The sequence below is a fragment of the Numida meleagris genome, chromosome 4 (assembly GCF_002078875.1).
Source record: "Numida meleagris isolate 19003 breed g44 Domestic line chromosome 4, NumMel1.0, whole genome shotgun sequence".
Taxonomy (NCBI): domain Eukaryota; kingdom Metazoa; phylum Chordata; class Aves; order Galliformes; family Numididae; genus Numida; species Numida meleagris.
The window spans coordinates 71,244,196-71,261,504 of record NC_034412.1 but is presented as its reverse complement, the minus strand read 5'-3'; the positions used below and the strand labels follow the sequence as shown (position 1 = coordinate 71,261,504).

Sequence of the window (17,309 nt, the reverse complement as noted above, 5' to 3'; positions counted from 1 at the left end):
CACAATATATATATTTTTAATAGTACTTATGATGGTGGATATCTGCACTGTAGAACACCAGAGCAAATTGATTTTTAGTAACTACCCACTGATTACCTCCCATGCCTTACTTATCTGTGAGATAGGAGCATTAGAACAGCAATATCCTGATACATTTCAACCTTACAGTCTTCTGAAGAACAGCTTGCAGTCATAGCTTTTCCAAAGTGCTGCACAAAATTAAGCCTCTGGGCTATGTGTTGTACACAAACCCCCAAAGTAGCTGATATAATAGTTCCTCGTCATCTTGAGAGAGGGAGCCAAGAGAAAAATGCTCTATCTTAATAAATATTTCAATACGTGCTTTAATTAGTATACAACTTTGCAAATAGCACATGAAATATTTTTTAATATCTTTGAAATAGAAACCTTGAAGTAGTAAGCATCGCTGTTTCTTCATGTCAGCCTCTCCTCTTCTTCTCTCCTTTGCTAAGATCACGGATACTAAATACAAGATCTTAACACAATATTTATGTTCCTATTCTTAAACACAGAAAAAGAGACTTTTCCAGAAACTAAGCTTCTTGGCTTCCTGAGTCTCAAACAATAAATATCCCACCCAAGGATCCTGCTCATGCATCTCACTTAGTGAGTCCATCCTAATGGGAGCTGCACAGCAGGATCCCACAGAAGAGTTGTTGTCTGAGACTCAAGAGGGTTAAATGAATTGAGAGTACAGGTGCCTGCATTAGGATTTTTTTAGGAGAAGTTAATTTGTTGGAGTCTTTCTGAATTCTTGAAAAGAGCAAATAAAATGGGGAGCACTCCCTGTGAAAAATTCTGATCATGTCTGTGCGTTTTACAAGACTTGATATATGCCTGTGCATGGAAGCATGAGGCAGACACAGAAATGAAATTCGGTTCTTCTTCTCAGGAGAATCACTAAACACCACAAAACCCCTTCAGCCAGTAAGCAGGGGAGCAGCAAATACAGCTAGGGGAACTTTCAACCCTCTCACTGCTCATGAGTCAGAAATCTGAAACAGAGCCATGCAGAAGTGCCAAGCCCCAAACTGCATATATGTTTACAGGTTCTTTTTGATGGGCTGAAGCTATTAACTAAAAGAGCAGAAGATACTCACGTTAGCAGGATGTTAGAAGGGCTCTGCTTTACTTGAGTCTAGGCCAATAACAGTGATGGTGAATAAGCTGTGTGCTCCAGGAAAGCTACAGAGCATCTTCAATTCCTTTTTGTTCTCTTTAGAGCATGTCTTACATTTGACTGTATTTATAAATCCCTGTTTTAAAAATAGCTGGTTTCCTTCCTGACTGGGACATATTAACCACATATATTGGCTGTCCTGCATGTTCTACATTTTTCTCCAGTCACGTTCACAGCAAGTAAATGTGCACATATAAGGTGGCAAGGTGATCACTTCCAGAGAGAACATGTTTGTGTATCTGGGAATACATTTGTTCATATCAATGCACTCACTTGTGTATGAAAAATACATATCCATAGAAATAAAAGGCACTTCCCAAATGTCTATACATAGAAATATTTTCATGAAAGTCAGTGAAAAGGAAGGAAGCATGGCAGATTGAATCATGAATCCATGGATAAAGAATTTTCCACCAACAGCCTAACACCATCCACTCAATATTTTGAGAAGTTTGTCTCAGTGCACTGGGTACCACTACACAACATGTCTTCCCATCATGTACTCACACATCACCACCCTCCGACCACTGTTCTTTGACCCCAGTTCAGTGGTATTCCTACACCACACAAAGAGCAGGGAGTAACCATCAGTATAGTCCTACAGCAAGTGGCAGCTTCAGCTGACTTCTCCCCAGAACCCTTTGGTCTTGGTTATTTCCTGGTCACAGGGAGATGCAATCAGGGTAAATCTCTATCAAGCTGCTCAGGATCACCAAGGCATTCTGGTACCTGTGTGCAAAGATGGATACTTATGGTACCGCCATCACCAGCCATGGACCCAGTGGGAGCCCCTGCAGAGAATCCCTGACTGGGATGGGACAGCTCTGTGGTTAACCATAGCTGGGAGAGTTGCTCAGCCCAAGAATGTATAAAGGCATTATTTTAATTTCCCTTACATCAGTCTCCGTCAGAAACAAATATTATAGTTACTGATCTTGATTCTTCAATGTTGTGGCTACTGCACACTCTTTTACCCCACAGACAAAGTCTGCATAGCATGCTCCTAATCTTACCCAACTGTCAGTTGTTCTATTACTTCTAGGAGAGGAAGACAGTTGAGGAGGATGAGTAGAACGATAGTACATAAGTTTGCTGTGAAATGTCACTTCGGTTTTGATTAACTAAAATTGAGCCCAGGCACAAACTGTGCCTAAAATTTGAAAGGAGTGGAAATCGACTTAGTAGTTCCTTATCGTTGTAGGAAAAAAGCTTTCCGCTCACTCAAGATCAGGGAACAGGTGTGGCTGCACCCTTGGCAGAGTGGTGCTGATACACACCACTCCAACCTCAAATTTCTCATTAGAAAATGTGACACATATCAGGAAACATAAGCATCTGCAATGAATAGTGTTTCATTGTCTGTGGCATTACATGAGCAAAAGAGAATTGCTATGGATTCAGTACAATTAGAATTAAAAAGCAAGATGAAGCCTCACAGGCCTTTCAAATTGATAGCTCATCTCCACAAAAAAGGGCTATGAAATTAAACGATAGTTTCAGGGCTAGTTCTGTTTGCTTACTTAACCCAAATGCCTTGTTAATGCCTATTAAAAAGAAATCCAGTGAACAACAGGCTCTCATGTTTATGGGCTGTCAAATTAATTTCCATATAGCTGTGCTGTCTTCCTTGTCATTGTTGGCCAAGGGTTAATTCACTGCAGGAAAATACATCACTTTAATCCCTTTCTTATGTAAAGATGAAGCAATAGAAAAGGAAAAGTAACAACTGGGAAAATGTAAGATCCGGAATTTTTTATATAAACTCGTCAGCCATTCTTGACGTCCACAGAAATAAACACTCTGCAATAAACAGTGCGGGCTTTTCTTAAACCTCTCTAACGTAACAACTTTGGGAGAGGAAAAAAAAAAATTGATCAAAGTCTTTTTCTGAATGTATTTGCATTTCCAGGCTTTGTTATGTTATCTACCTAAAATGAAGCAATTGCTCTTTTGCTGCTTAACCCTTTGCAGCACATTCTCTGGCACTGAATCAGAGTCCCACAGCTGAGCTTGTCAGAAGCTGTCAGAAATTAAAATAATCTGACTGCTAAAATTCTGACCTTTTTTTGTCCCCAAACCTTTTCAGACTCCTCAAGCCTGTGTTTCATCCTCCATTTATTTCCTCCACCCTGCAGCCTTTTTCTCCTGAAATCACGTGCTTTGTGCTGAGCACAGTAAGCCAGTATTTCCAAGACTCGCCATTCCTTATCCCCTCAATAATCACAGCACTGAGCATCTTAGCAGTCCTTGCCCTTACTGAATCTTGTCAGTCTTCAGATTCTCTCAGACCCTTTGTGGTTCATGTCTTCTGAGACCACATCCTACTGAATGAAAGGCAAAAAACCTCTACACCAACATTTGATTTTTTTATTACTAACTGAGAAAGGCTGCTAATGCTTGGGCAGGTTTTTCACCAAATAAACCAAATAAATGAATGAAATGTTCAGAGCCCAGATGTTTTCAGAATAAGATGGGGCGTTCAGTTCACACAATTGTTCTGCTTTTTTTTGTTTTCCTGCACAGTTCTTTCCTGTGGAGTGTAGGATATATTAACTTGCAGCCTCAGAGCACTTGAAACGCATCTACTGGCTCAGCCCAGAACATCAGTGAGAGATGGCTAACAGTCTTCCTTTTCCTGTGCAGCTGTTGTTTGCAGAAAGGGATAATTTTTAAGTTGATTTATTTACCTTGGGCATTTTTTTTTCTCTTAATCAGTGAACATCAGCATGCTAATTGTTACTAGTGACTTTGAAACAATGAATAAGCCTCATTGATACAATTATGACCATAATAGAAAAACATCCTTGACTTGCAGGTGGAAAGCTAAGAACTTTTGTCCTCAGGAATGTTGATATCACAGAGTTCCCAGGTAAAAAAAAAAAAAAATTGCAGTGGCCCATATATTCAGCTAAAAGAAGTCAGTAAGACTTCAATTTGGTCTCTTGATGTAAGGTACAAAATTCATATGTGGTTATCGTGTTTTTAGTAAACCCCTACCTGCTGTACATTGTTGCTCAAGCACTTGGTGATAAAATATTCTCCCCTGAGATGTTCCTTCAGTTGCAGTGAGCATGCTCAGGAATCCCCTGAGCCATTCAGTGAGGGCACAGCAACCCACTGTTCTCCCTGTCCCGAGAACCAGCTGCCTCAGAGACACCATCATCTCACACCTGTCTTCTCAGCTTTGAGAAACTGCACCTTGCTACTGCATGTGGAATGCCTGAATGAAGTGCTGGCTCCATCCGCAGCACAAAGCACAGGTGCAGGGGTGCTCTGGGACCAGATTAGGCAAAGGCTCACAGCCTGACTGTATTCACTCTATTCTCCCATTTACTGGTGCTTCAGCTCCTTTTCATTCACTACATTTTTTTTCTGTCTTACTGGCAGAGGCTGCCTCTCTGTGGCAAGATCTTGTATGAAAGAAGGTTCTGAAATCCTCTGCCCAGAACTCGACACAAGTGTGAGGGAATTAGCGCACTCTGGGGACATTTTTCATGAACTTGCAACTGAACCTTGGAAACCACCTTAGAAACTCCCTTCCCAGACACTGTGCTTTGAGGAACTGAGGGCTTGCACATCACACACTCATTAACCAAGCAGAACCACTCTGCATTGTGCTTGCCACAAAGACACAGAGAAGTACACATGGGTTTTATCATTATAAGAGGAATCAAGACACAGGTGGCTTTGAAAGCAAACAGAACAGGGGGAACAGTGTGTCGGACTTTAGTCCCTCCAGAAACTTTGGGAAAATGCTTTGGGTGAGAGCAGGAGAATGGCTTTGGTCTGTTTGCAGACTGGGGAGAGATTCAGGAACACTGCATATCCACTGCGAGCCCACCCCAGGAATAGAGCCTTGGTGAAGGCAAACATTGCTCTGATGTATAGACTGCTAACGCATAGGATTGAAATAGGTTGGCTTAGCAATAGGGATCAATATATTAGCTTGAGGACCAACATATTAGTTTAGCAAAAGGAATAAATGTGTGCTAGTTTTAAAACTTTCCTGTTTATCTTTGCCTGGTATGTGAACAGCCTTGCTTTTCCCAGTGATCTCAGACGACAGGATGGAAATGCAAAGACCAGATGCAGACACCCATGCAGGTTTTTTTTGTCAATGGGAAGAGTGAGGTACAAACCCAGAACAACCATATACAGGCTGGGGATAAAAATTTCCATAACAAGCTTCCATCTCAGTGATTAAAGTCCCTCCAAAGTTTGCTTTGAACATTTAAATCTTCCTTTCATTGTAGCCTCAGTCCTCTCTGGGATTATAAAACTGATAATTTTTTTGGCTGCAACAGAAAACTGAAAACACTGATGCTCTAGGGAAGGACAGGGGCCTCCTATCTACATCCACTGCAGTGTATTTCACTAGCTGAAGAGTTCAGAGCAGCCAGATCATCAAAGGTTTTTGCTCTTCCAACAAAAGCTATCCCTGCCAAATTAAGCTTTTTGGTGTTTAAACTTCACCTGCCTCATGGAGATGAGTATGGCTGTACAAAAAATTTATCTAATTTCCACTGAAGTGTCTTGTATGGGAAAGTGCCAGAATATCAAGATGAAAGACCTACTCAGGAAATGTATCCATTCTGCCATCTCACTTTGTCAGAGCTGTACTGCATCTTGCTGCTGGCCTCATGGGCTCCTACAGCCCACAGCGGCAGGTCAGGCAGGCCCTCTGTCTCTATCTTTAATTATCAAGTATTTTTAATTATCAAATACATTGGCTATCTATCAGGGTATGGGAAAGAAGGCCCAGTCAAACAAAATGTATTAATGGTCTGCTTTTCAATGCTCTTCATTGATTGTAATTGGCATGATGCAGCCAACATAACCGTTAGGTACTCCCACAATGCTGTTTTTATAATTTCAAAAGAAAAAGTGGGAAAAGCGATTGTTAATTCTTGTCTGATAATGAATGGAGGCTGTGAAAGGCAGGACTGTCTGCAGCACACCGGGCTGAGGACTTGGCAGGAGTCACCAGGGCTCTTTATCTGTTTTCCCCACTCGGAAGAAGGAAAGCTTCTTTTTTTCTCTTTCCTGTTTCTTTGCTTGGAGAAATCTGTTACTTCCCCTGAGATTTACATCCTGACCTATGTAAATCTTTTAACTGTTCTCTGTAGCATTTCACTCCAGGAACCTCCTTGCTGAGAAATGAAGCTTCAAGAGCACGGGACAGCATTATTTATTCATCTGACATTAGTAACCTACCAGACAGTATTCATCAAAGAATTTCTAAAGTCTGTCAGTCCTATAATCACGCAGTGTTGCTCACAATATGGGGTAATTTTCCTTAATTAAATCTTTTGATATTGTTTAACACATATGCTAATGTATGTCTGGTTTCACTTACTTTTTAAAACAAAATTCTGACAGAACTGAATACTGCTTTAAGTATATTTTTAAATGCATATACTATACATAAACAGTTGATAGATGTATATGTCTACATTCTGCACAGGCCAGTAGTGATTATACTGTCATTCCATAACCATGGAAAGTCATCACTAATGTTTAAATTATTCACTGCTAGAATGCAAAAAATTCAGGAGGAGAAACAGAGGAAGAGTATTTCCAGATTTAGAACATGCACACAAACACACATAGATAATTTGTGATATTATATACATAAAATTTGTGGCCCTTAGTTAATTTAGTTCATCTGTAAATAATACAGCCTCTTCATTTAAAAAAAGGGCACAAATGACAAACACATAAGAAAAGAATTGAGGTTTTTTTTTCTTTAACCACAAAGATGTTCTGTCCTCATGACCACAGAGCATCTCTACTTCAGTTCTCATGTCAGTCCCACCATCACCAGAGCAGAAAGGAAAGGAATTCCTGAGAAGGGCCAGCAGGGATTCATAGAATCATTGAGGCTGGAAAAGACCTCTAAGACCATCTAGTCCAATCATCAAACCATCCCCACTATGCCCACTACCACATGCCCTTCAGTGCCACTTCTACACAATTTTTGAACACCTCAAGGACAGTGAGTGACTCCACCACCTCTCTACGCAGCCTGTTCCAATAAAAAATTGCCCCCAGATGGCTTCTGAGTAGTGCATGTTTGCAAAACATACCCCACCCAGCCCAGCAAAAAGAGCAACTGTTAAGCTTCTTTGAACTGGCGTTTTCTCCAGGAGTTTCTCTTGGAGAAAATCCATGCAGCAGGGCCAACACAAGCAATTGGCCTTGACAAGCCTTCACCATGGCCAAAAAAGCTCTTCCAACATGCATCTTGATCACCTTAAAGCCAACACCTGAAAGCCCTATGAAAGAAAAATGCAAGCAAAGGAAGGATGAGTTTCAATTGGTAAACAACTGAGAAAAGTACAGCCCTAAGGAAAGAAAAGCATAATGGAGTGCAGGTTGAAATAGAGCATGTCCAGAGAAGGGCAACAAAGCTGTGGAGAGTCTGGAGCACGAGTTTTATGGGGTGTGGTTAAGGGAACCGGGATTGTTCAGTCTGGAGAAGAGCAGGCTCAGGGGACACATTATTATTCTCTACAGTGACCTGAAAGGAGGTTGTAGTGAGGTGGGGGTCAGCCTCTTCTCTGAGGTAACAGTGATAAGACAAGGCAGAATGGGCTCAAGTTGCACCAAGGGAGATTCAGGTTGGATATTAGGAAGAACTTATTCTCAGAAAGAGTGGTGATGCATTGGAATGGGCTGCCCAGATTGATGGTGAGGTCACTGTCCCTGGAGGTGTTTAAGGAAAGGGTAGATGTAATGCTTAAGGACGTGGTTTAGTGGTAGTATTGGAGGTAGGTGGATGATTGAACTAAGCGGTCTTAGAGGACTTTTCCAGCCTTAATGATTCTATGAGTCTGTAATTACCCTTTGCTGTTTCTTTTCTTCATGTTGGTGCAGCTGTTCCTGGGATGCAAGCAGAGCAGCCACAGGTGTGTTTTGGGCAGTGCCCAATGCTGCGTGACCTCCCCAGGCTTGGGGGTGTGAGTGAGCAGTGGCTGCTTCATCCCACCCTTAGACTGGCTGCCTTCCTTCCTCTGTTTCTGTTCTCCTCCCAAAGTGATCGATGAGCCCTGCACAACACGCAGGGGCCAAGGGAACTTGGGAACATGGCCCAAAAACAAAGCAGGCCTCACCAGAGTGGCACTGCCATTCAGGGCGAGCTTCGCTTTGGGGAGAGGCTGGTGCTCCAGTGCCCATCCTGCCAGTGGAGATCGATTCTCGGTGGAGATCTCATAACCCACCTGGACAGATCTAGTCCACTTGGGCTAGAATACTTGTTCTCTCTGCCTGATTGACTGTACTGACTGAAGGGTGCTTAGACACTAAGCTACAACACAGATGTGCCTCAGAGGCACCTAAAGTTAGGTCTAAGCTATCTTTCTGTTGTGACTCTGTTGCATGTAAGTGTCACCTGACTGTTGACACAAATACTTTAAAATCAGAGCTTTTATTTACTGAAGCCTGCTTAAAAGTAAGGGAAATCTGTTTGCTTAAGAATGTTCAAGTGCAGTGTGAAACCTACAGGTTTGCAATGTGGGAGAAGCAGTGGCAGTCCCATGCCAGTTCCCTAGTTTCAGCAGCTCTGTGATGCTGCATGGTCCCATTTGGTTCTATTATGCTATTCTAAAACCTACAAAATGCACTACTGTATGTGGGAAAGATGTGAGAGACTACTAAGCCTTGTGTTGATCTCCTTGCTGCAGAATGGCAGCTCAGAACCTTCAGAAGAATAGCAATGAAACTTGCTGACAATAACTCTTTATTAATTCAGAAAGACTTGAGGCTTTGATTGCACATGATTATTCAGAAACAATCACTTCATTTCAGTGTATTGGGAGAAAATGGGAGACAACCCACTGCCTATGGCTGCATTATTAATTCTCATGCATTAGCTGTTGACATTGTTTGAAAGACAAAAGACATAGCTTTCAATGTGCTGAGCTTTTTACTAAAAATGAGCAGTGATCTGCTACCACATCCTTTCTGTTGCTATCTACACCATACCCCGTGGAGGGCAGGAGGAGAGCCTGTAACCTGCATAGCCCAGTCATTGTTTCTTTTTCATGGGAAACAAGACTTGTCAATCAGCCAAATGGCATTTGGTCATCTCGTATGACCTAACCAGGCTTCTGTATGTCACGTGGCTGTGACCAGTCTTCAGGTGCAGATGAAAGAGAACAATCCCCTATGTCTGGGATGCATGGAGGAGGGTGAATTGCAGCCTTGTGAATTACACCACCTCACACCTCTGCAGAACTGCATGATGTTGGGCATGATAATTGTGTCTTGAAGAAAAAAGGGAAATAGAGCTGACTCATGGAGCACTGTGAAATAAAACAACCATTAAGGCTGCAGCTAGTGTGACTATAAGGATCCCACATGGACCAAGTAGATTTTGCTTGCAAACTGAACTTGATTCCTGGGGACATGACTCCTAGAGCCTGGTAATAATAGATTGGTATGGACTTTTTGTGATGAATTATTTGTTGGGCTCTTCCCTCCCAAGAGCTGTCACCTGGTGGGGAGGAAACTACTTGGAGACATGGAGGTAAACTATAAACAGGGGAAAATGCAGTGTAGGCTTACTGAAAGGCAGATAGTACTACCTTAACCTGATATCTTCCTTTGACAAGACAGCTGATTCCCAGCAGATTTGTTCTGTTTTGATTTCAGTGAAGCATGTGACATGGTGCCATGCAAGAAATATCTATTAAGACAGGAGCTGTGTCAGAACTGCTGTAAGTGGAAAATTTAAGTTCATGACCATCTGAGGAACCTGAATAACCATATGCCTATGAGTCCTGATGAGGTGCACCCCAGAGTCCTGAGGGAATTGGGTGACGTAGTCACCAAGCCACTCTCAATGATTTTTGAAAAGTCATGGCAGTCAGGTAAAGTCACTGATGACTGGGAAAAAAAAGCAGCATAATGCCCATTTTTAAGGAGGGTAGAAAGGGTGACTCAGGAACTACCGACATGTCAGCCTCACTTCAGTGCTGGGGAAGATCATGGAGCAGATCCTCTTGGATGCTATGCTAAGGCACATGGATGAGAGGGAGCTGATTTGGGATAAGCAGCATGGCTACACCAGGCCTCACCAGCCTAGTGGCCTTCTGTGTTGGTGTAACTGCATCAGTGGACAAGAAGAGCCACTGATGTCATTTATGACATCTGGTCTCATGTGCTGACCCAAACATCTCCTCTGCTTTGGGTACAGCAAATGCTTCCTACTTCACTAGCATGAGGGTATACCAGCAAGCCAAGACCTGGCAGAGCTGTTGGCACAGAGATCTCCTCATCAATGATTTGTCCAGCAGATGCTCTCCCATGCCTAGGCAGATGAAGCAGGATCTGCTGCCGTCTTTTCTAAAGGTTGGGGATGCTCCGATGACACGTACCATATGACACTGTCACAGTAAAAAATAGAGAATTCGTCCCCAAAAATGGGCCAAGAGGGTTTTGATGTTTGTATGCTGTATATAGAATCATAGAATCCTTTGAGTTGGAAAGCACCTTTGAAAGTCATCTAGTCCAGCTCCCCTGCAATGAACAGGAACACTGACAGCTAGATCAGGCTGCTCAGAGCCCTGACCAGCATGACCTAGAGTGCCTTCAGGGACAAGGCTTCCACCACCTCTCTGGGCAACCTGTGCCAGTGCTTCACCAACCTTAGTGTAAAAAATGTTTTCCTTATATCAAATCTAAATCTCCCCTCTTCTAGTTTGAAACTATTTCCCCTTGTCCTGTCACAACAGACCCTGCTAAAGAGTCTGTCCCCTTCTTTCTTACAGCCCCCCTTCAGATACTGAAAGGAAAGGATACTGAAATATGATGTGCAGAAATATAAATTTTACATTGTTTACTTACACTTCCTTTCAGGTTTGTCACAGAAGTAAGGATAGAAAAGAATAATGGAGAAAATGTACTTTTTTTTTGTTATCTTCTTGTAACAATCTACACACTTGTCTCAGAATTGCAAACAACTCTTCATGTGCATTTTACAGATAATAGCCTTGCAGTTTAACTTTGTTTTGTCGTCTTGAAGTTTGCTGTCTGGTCTTTCTTCAAAAGCAGGTTAAAGTTAGGCACAGGAAAAAGCACAGGAGGATATAATAATGCCTTCTCTACCTCACCATGGCCAGATGAGACAGGAATCCACAAAAACAGACAAAAACACCGAACCTGCAAGGCGGAGAGATGAAGTACTGGAAGATACAGTTTGATAGACAGCGTAATTCTTCTTGTGCTTACTTTCACTGAAGACTGCTATTGCAGTGACAGCTTTAATGACATTTGTTTTCCAACAGGAAAAATAAAATAGAACCACACCAAGTCCAATTTTCTGTGTGCTGTTCAGCTCAGCTTTGCCTGTGTCACAGATCAGCCTGTGGCAAAACTGACATATCTATCGTGCACGTTTTGTTTTCACATGCATGCAATGGGTTATACTGCTGCTCATCATCTCTTCTTTAAATCAAAGTGCTACAGAAAGGGTTTTTTCAGTGAGGAAAGCAGGAGAAAAAGAGGAGAATTAAAGAGAAGTGACCTATTAAGAGAAGTGACCAAGGGAGAAGACGTTTCTGGGAGATGGTAGAAAAATGGTAGAGAAAAGGCAGAGAAAAAAGCACTTTGCACATGTAAGGGACCAACTTCTGCTGTAGTAGGTTCCCAAGCACAGCTGTTCCACTCACCTGAGCAGGCATTCATTTTGCCCAGAAAAACAAGGAAACAAGGAATGTTTAAGTGGTAGAGCTTGTTTGCAAGTATAGCACATACCAGTACACAAACAATAGAAGCTCCATTAGCAGCAGTATTTTTTCCTCTTCATTGTAGTGTTTGTTAATGGACGTGCTTTATTCGGGGCCATGGTTTCTTTACTCCATTTCTTCCACATCGTATTTACAAGGTGGAATTTTGTAGTATGACCAATCCTCTTCATAAATATGCACCAAGAAACATAAATCTGAAAGACAATCTTACCTTTGGGCAAGTACAATGCCAAACAACCTTATCAAAGTTTGTTTGGTAGATTTGAACAGGAATTATCTTCGCTCATTCCATGTTTTGTCTGTAGCATCAAACTCAGTGTCATGGAAATGCAAATCAGCTCTAAGACTCTGTGTGAACATGACTCCTTGCCCTCTTTTGCTACCATGAGTTCTCCTTTTGCCTTTGGCTTGCTGCTTCTTATGCCAGAAAGGTGGTGAGGTGAGTGTCCCCAAATCCAGCACTCTTGCTGAGATTTGCCTGCTGCAGCAGTAGTCTCACCACACACCAAGGGTGTCCTCCAGGGGACAAATGTGCAGAACACCACGGTTTTGCCCACTTCTGTGCTCTGCTGAGGCAGTTGTCCATCTTGAAATGATATTTTATTTAAATAAATAATGCCATTTGGTAGAATAATGGAGTAAGCAGATTTCTTATTTACATCACTGCATGGGATCTAGCATAACATTTGGAGACTCAAATGCTTCCTAAATCATAAGTACTGCCAAAGAATGGGTTGTTGGTGTACAGGATGTAATAAACTTTGAGAAAGTATCTGTGAAACTACAAATCAAGGGCAGTAGTGCAAATTACAGGCACTCCCTTGGAAACCCTTCCCTATGCAAAGCAGCAATGGCTCTGGCCAGCAGTGCTGGGACCAGTGAGAAAGTATGGTATTAGTGGTATGTCTTCAGAAGGGATTTAGAAGAGAATGAAAGAGGGAGAAAGTAAGAGAAGGTGAAATAAGAAAACCCTCTGATTGCATGCTACCACAAACACTGAGCTGACAAAACCTAGCTTCCTGCTGAATGTATGTGCAGCATCTTCCATTTATCAGCAACAGTGACAGTCATTCATACTCCGATGTGCAAATCTTCTGCCTTCCAATGCCACTGTCTCTATGCCATCACCCTGGCCAGCAGCTGGACAAAGACAGCCCCATACACCAGCGCTATGTTGTGACTAGGTCTACAGTGGATACACACTTGTTTATTTATTGGCTGCCCAGCATCTACATACTTATTGTAAACCAAACATACCAAGAATAGCCTACTTCATCAGATGACCCGTCTCTCCACAAGAATATTCATCTGGTTCTCTTTCCTCTACCCGCTGACTGACTTTCATGGAACAGACAGGAATTTCCTATCTTTGCGATTTCTGGCCTTCCATCATAACTGGCCAGCATGTTCAGTAGAGGGAGACAGAGACAGGGATCACATATGCTTTGTTTCTTAGGAAACCAGCCTAAAAATAGACCATGTCAGTGGAAATCAGAGTTACCCACCTTCTGCCAGATTGTCTTTCAAAATCCTTTTGGACCTGGTATTTCCAGATGCTTAAAGGAAGCATGAGTGATAAATGTTGCTCTTTATCTAACATGGATATTCATACGTATATGTAACTGTATGCTTCCTGTCATTGGAGCCTCCCAGCTCTGTATGTTTGCCTCATTCTTGCCTACTTTACTTCCTCATCACTTCCAAAGTGCATTTCTGAAACCTACTCTATCTGGAATTGATATAAAAGTCATCCCTTTGACATCCTGTCTTGCTTAGAATAGAGCTATCTCTCTGTTGCAGATCATGTTGGGTAACACGCAGCACCATACATACAAAGCATATCATCAGCAACGCAGATTTGAAATAGAGATGTTTTCCAGCACCAAACTTCTCATTCTTCTTCAACTGATATTTTATGGACCAAATAGAGAGAAAAAGCAAAGGAGAAGGCATCTCCACTGTTAGATAAATGTTACCATAAGACAGCTTTTATCTATTTTTTTTTCTGCAGTTAGCAGGGCGGGGAAAAAAAACCCCAAACACATACATTTACAAGAAACAAAAGGAAGCTAGACTGCAGAGAAAATTGCCCAAGTAAAAATGAATAAGCACAGGGGAAAATATGTCCAGAGAGAGTACAAACTCTTACCTTTGGAACAGGGCTGCTCTGGATAGGATAGGATAAACCAAGATCTACTATGAGACGTCCTATTTATAATCTACTCCTTAGATACTGCAGAGTGCTGGGAAAAAAGGATCTTAGCTCAGCTCCGACTCTTTATTTCCCTGTTTTCTGTTTCTACAGCTTTTATATTCTAAAGAAGAAACAAATAGAGAAAATAGAAAGTTGACTGTACCATAATTTTTTACCAAGGATGGGGCAGTCAATACACTTAGGCAGTTCTTTCACACCCTAAAGAAGAAAGGAAAAGAAAAGAAGGTAATGTAGAGAACAGAAGCGACCCTGAGAAACTGTGGTAAAATCTTTAATGATTGTAATAGGGAAACGATTGGAGAATCAAGAATATGTATGGAAAAGGTATGTATGGGAACCTTGTCCTTCAGACACTAGATGGCTCTGCAACTCCGAGAAAAGCTTGCTGTGCTAGAGCTGCTTCCTTTTCCTTGTGGGTGAAAAAAAAGAACAAAACCAAACAACAAAAACAATTATTAGATGGATGCACAGGTGATGCCAATGTTCTCAGTGTGTCTTTATTAAAGAGGAGGAGCAACACTGCAACAGGAGATCTCTCTTAGATTAAGGAGTTTAATTATGCTTTTTTTTTTATAGTATATGCTGTATAATATCCTTTAAAACATTTTATTGAAGATTATTGTATGCATTACATTATTTTACACATATACAATATAAAGCTAGACTAGTTAAAATACAAGATAACTCTGTAGTCACAGTCTGTAGTTAGGTTTTAACTAATGACTTAATATGCCATAAACAATTTGAACAGTAAGTGTTGTTTACATTAAATTTTATTTATTAGATCCTTTTACAGAAGCTTTTGTTTGTTTGTTTTTAATTTCACTATTTTGTGTATGCTCAAGGATTATTCCCAAACCTGCCTTAATCTTTGTGCAGGCCCAGAGCTTCTCTGGAAATCAATTACCTCACTGTGCTAGTTCAGGCCATCAAAGAAGAGGCTAAGAATGTGGAAATCAAAGTCCTCAGGCCCTCCTGCCATGACAGGGTGACTGCTTCCTGAAAAGATGCAAGCTGAAATTTATGTCTCTAATTTAGGTGTGTAAAACCTATTTACTTTCAGCAAACAGTAAGTCCTAGGTTAGTAGTTTCTGTGAATTTTCATTTTGTTTTAATGTTTTTCACTTGACTTATCTCTCCTGCTTGGTTTTACTAGAGTTGAAGTGCATGGATGACTTGGAATTCATGGCACTGCATAAACAACACTGGAAGAAGGTAACATGTAAGAAGCACTAACATGACTTCTGTTCAGTGAACTAGCAGTGAGCTGATAAGGTACAAGAAAATTAGGCAAGCTGAATATATTCTGAGTTTGGGGAACTTAAATGTATTTATATCAAAGAGGCTGAAGGAGATCTACTGAATTCAGAGTAAAAAAGAAAAATTCTTTTTTTGTTGTACAGCATCGGTGCTCAGAAATCTGTTAATATGAAGATAGTAGGTTATCTGAGGAGAACAGCTAACAAGAAGCTCATATTCAGGATTTGGTTTCACTTGGCACAGAGATTGCTCCTCTTATCTTAACAAGTTTCAGTAATCTGTTCAAAAATACTGAGTTTTTTGTCACTTTCCAGTTGCCTTTCCGTATTTCTGTTGGTCTCCCAGTAGGAGCTATGCCTTTATCAATCTATGTTGAACACTGCTGCTGGGAAACATCACTTTCCCTTACAGTCTTTTTCCTTTGTTACTTCTCTCTGAGAGCTGTCGTTGGCTTTGTCTTTTTTGGTGCATCATATTGAATCTGTTTTCCCATTTTCAGGGGCTTGGTACTGTATATCAGAGAGAAGAAAAGACCTAATGAAAGACCAGGAGAAACGCGAGTGAAGAAGGAGTCTGCACAATGCTAGACATGAGAGCAGTGTGCAGTGGCGTCAAACCATCGCAACTCCTTCATAGTGTCCTTAGTAGTGTCTGTAGGAGAGAGAGAACTTCATTTATTCCCCTCTTCTTGTCAGATGATTTCCTTTAAGTAGGTACTTGCTTACATTTGTTACCTCCTATCCACCTACCATCTCCTGCTTTTGCATTACCACCTGGGAAATCCCTGCTGAGAGTACCAGATCCCAGTCTATAGAGCATGTTCTTGTGGGGGATGAGATAGGAGTTAGTACTCATAGAATGATTCTATGATTAGTACTCTCCACAATGATGTTGTTTAAGGATTCTACTAGTTAATAAATATCCAATGCTTCTTCCTTAGATCTCAGCTATAGTCCTATATACAGCACTAAGAACTTCTTCCTGCACCGGGAAATATTTCTATATGTCTAGAAATAGTATATAGCTATACATTTCCTGGAGTACTTCAGTTAGTTTCTTGTGCTAACCTGTGAAACTGCAGTTTTGTCACTACAGGATCAAGGCCCAGCCCATTCCCCTTGATGCTGTGGAAGAAAACTGTGAAGCAGCTGATAGAGAGTTGGTCCCATTTATTAGCCTCAACTTTACTGTTTTGCACTTATGTACTAATGCTTAGAAGCAGGGTAGGATTGCACATCAGAAAGTAAACACTGTATATAATAGGAAGTGAGACACAACCCCTACATCCTAAAGCTATACGCTGCCCTGTTTGAATATCAACATAGAATCACAGAATCATAGGATGGTTTGGGTTGGAAAGGACCTTAAAGCCCACCCAGTTCCAACCCCCTGCCATGGGCTGGTTGCCACCCACCAGATCAGGCTGCCCAGGGCTCCATCCAGCCTTGGCGTGTATGCCTCCAGGGATGAGGCATCCACAGCTTCCCTGGGCAATCTGTGCCAGTGCCTCACCACCCTATGAATAAAGAATATCCCCCTGACATCTAGTCTAAATTTCCTCTCTTTTAGTTGAGAGCCATTCCCCCTTGTCCTATTGCTATTATAACATGTAAAAGTTGGTCCCCCTCCTGTTTATAAGCTCCTTTCAAGTATTGGAAGGCCACAATGAAGTCTTCCTGGAGCCTCCTCTTCTCCAAGCAAAGCAAGCTCAAGTGCCTCAGCCTTTCTTCAAAGGAGAGGTGCTCCAGCATTGTGATTGTCTTTGTGGCCCTCCTCTGGACCCGCTCCAGCATCTCCACATCTTTCTTGTGCCGCAGGATCCAGGCCTGGACGCAATACTCCAGATGGGGCCTCAGAGAGCAGAGTAGAGACATCATCAGATGGA

General features: G+C 41.7%; 1 long non-coding RNA gene across 2 annotated transcripts; it reads left to right on the top strand.

Moving 5' to 3' along the window:
* LOC110398683 lies at positions 14,708-16,977 on the top strand. Of its 2 annotated transcripts, none has more exons than XR_002438555.1 (4): positions 14,708-14,914; positions 15,044-15,202; positions 15,321-15,386; positions 15,924-16,977. It is a non-coding gene; the product is annotated as an uncharacterized LOC110398683 (long non-coding RNA). The 2 variants fall into 2 exon arrangements; XR_002438554.1 differs by having other exon boundaries at positions 15,321-15,439.